A 2,154-nucleotide genomic window follows, 5' to 3' on the forward strand; every position below is an offset into this window, starting at 1 on the left:
CGGCCAGCCTGGTCCTGACTGCTGCAGATCCCAGCTCATTCGGACTATTCCACCTTGGTCTGAATAAACTGTATGCTAAGTCTTGTGATCTGACTGCATCATCTGGACTCTGCATTTTTTTATTGTGGAAGTTCAGAAGGCTACAATGTTTGGGACATTACAACAGGGATATATGGTGAAATGCTGTTCGCATAATGGACTACAGTGTAAATGTATTCAGCAGTAGATATGTAGTAGTTGGAGGCTGCTGTTTGCAAATGAACCTGAGACACTTTGCATAGAAAGGTGTGGTTTATATACAGAATATAACTATGAGAATGAGAAGGATTCAACCAAAGTCTTTTCTGTCAAAGTGATTCCTCATCACCATGATCATGTTCTGGACTGTCTTCACTTTTATCACTTGTTTTTCATGTAATTCATATTTTATACTTTAAGATTACTGAATATAAATATACTATAATTTCTCCTTCTATTTTCATCATTCTCACATGTGTGTTGCAGATTCTGTGGCTCAGTTTACTGTCATCCAGGAAACCACAATAACGGCGCCTCTTGGTGGTAATGTCATTTTGTCCTGTGGTCGTAGTGATGGCTCTGTAGTTGGTAGTAACCATCCACGCTGGATATATCAGGCACCTGGGAGTGTTCCTAAAGGATTAACAGGTAGTGATGGAGGAAGTAATCATAATATAAAACCTCCAGGAACCTCTGAACGTTTTACTGGATCCATCCAAGGAGGCTCAGGTGTTTTGTCTATCAGTAATGTACAGGATGCAGATGACGGGGATTATTACTGTGTTCTATGGACTGGTAGTGCAAACACAGTGCTACAAATTCACACACAGTGAGACAATAATATCAACTTCCCCTTTTGTTCCTCGTATACGTATGTTGTACTTATTTAAATAGCCAAAGAATAATAAACAAATACATTTGTAACAACCTTACAAAATATTCCTTTTCTGCAGTTAGGCTAGTTTTAAGTGCTTTGTATTGGTTACTTTGCTAATCAAACAAAATGTTATATTGCATTTTTCATTAAGCTAATAATGTATAATAATGCTTTGTGAGCATATTAAAAAAACAAACAAAAAAACAAATGTGGGAATTCCGTGAGTATTACTGATTTGCTACTGAAGTAGTCTAAGCTAATAAAACTGTTTCTTATCAATTTAGGTGGAAGGGTGGAAACTGAAATTTTTGGTATGGTATCTGCCCCCTTCATCAAATGTCCATTACATTGCCATACATTTATAACACCATAATTCAGGGGTGTAACTAGAATTGTGAAAGACATGAGGCATGCTTAGGAAAGCAATGATGCAATGAAAGTATCATAAAACTGCCTGCTAGGTTTTTTCTGTATCTGTGTCCCATTGAGGAGATTTTCATTTACTTTCTGTACGGCTGTGTGGAGCTAGAACACGCAGTGACCCCACAAGGGCACCGCTACATTTTTGAGGTCCCACTGAGATCCACAGTGATATTAACCTGCTTGCTGTCGACCCTAGCAACGCAGAAGAGTGGAGACTTTGCTTGTCCTGTTGCATAGAGGATTCAACAAAGGGAAAAGATGTGCGTGTTTACCTGCAATTCAACTTTTACAAGTGCCGTTGTCAATAGCAACCATCCAGGATTGTCAATAGTGTTGTTCCAGCTACACATCTACCCCAACTAATGCTGGGGCGGACACTTGTACCTATACTGCAATTCATTGACTGTAAAATATGTGTCGTCACCCGTGGCAACGACGGTGAAATTGACTCTCCCGGTGACACTGACAGCAGTGTGCAGCAGTACTGATGATGATGACACCGTCACGACATGGCACATCCCCTCCTGAGTCACAGATGTTCCCTTCAGTCCACTTCTGTCCAAACAGCACTGACAGTGCCTCTCCCAGCTTACTCACACAAGGTTCCGGTCACTCTGCTCGGCTCCCTTGCACTATGACATCACACGAAATGCTCAGGCACTGCTTCCACCAGACCCGTCCCCCACTAGCACTGCCCGAACAATCTGTAGAAGGCATTTAAATGGTCTTGGTTGGGCCAGGTATCACAGCCATATTTTTTACTGGTAACCTTTTCCTGTCACTGGCATTCACTGGCAGGAGAAAAGTGCCCATTTTTTACTGGCTTTGACGTTTGG

The 2,154-nt window shown here is 41.3% G+C and overlaps 1 long non-coding RNA gene across 1 annotated transcript; it reads left to right on the plus strand.

Moving 5' to 3' along the window:
• Nucleotides 1-331: 331 nt before the first annotated feature.
• On the plus strand, nt 332-945 carry LOC143940343 (uncharacterized). Its single transcript, XR_013263851.1, has 2 exons — nt 332-414; nt 505-945. It is a non-coding gene; the product is annotated as an uncharacterized LOC143940343 (long non-coding RNA).
• The last annotated feature ends 1,209 nt before the right edge of the window (nt 946-2,154 follow it).

The sequence above is a fragment of the Lithobates pipiens genome, unplaced genomic scaffold (assembly GCF_037356315.1).
Source record: "Lithobates pipiens isolate NorthernLeopardFrog02 unplaced genomic scaffold, aLitPip1_a1.2 Scaffold_3, whole genome shotgun sequence".
NCBI classification, from domain to species: domain Eukaryota; kingdom Metazoa; phylum Chordata; class Amphibia; order Anura; family Ranidae; genus Lithobates; species Lithobates pipiens.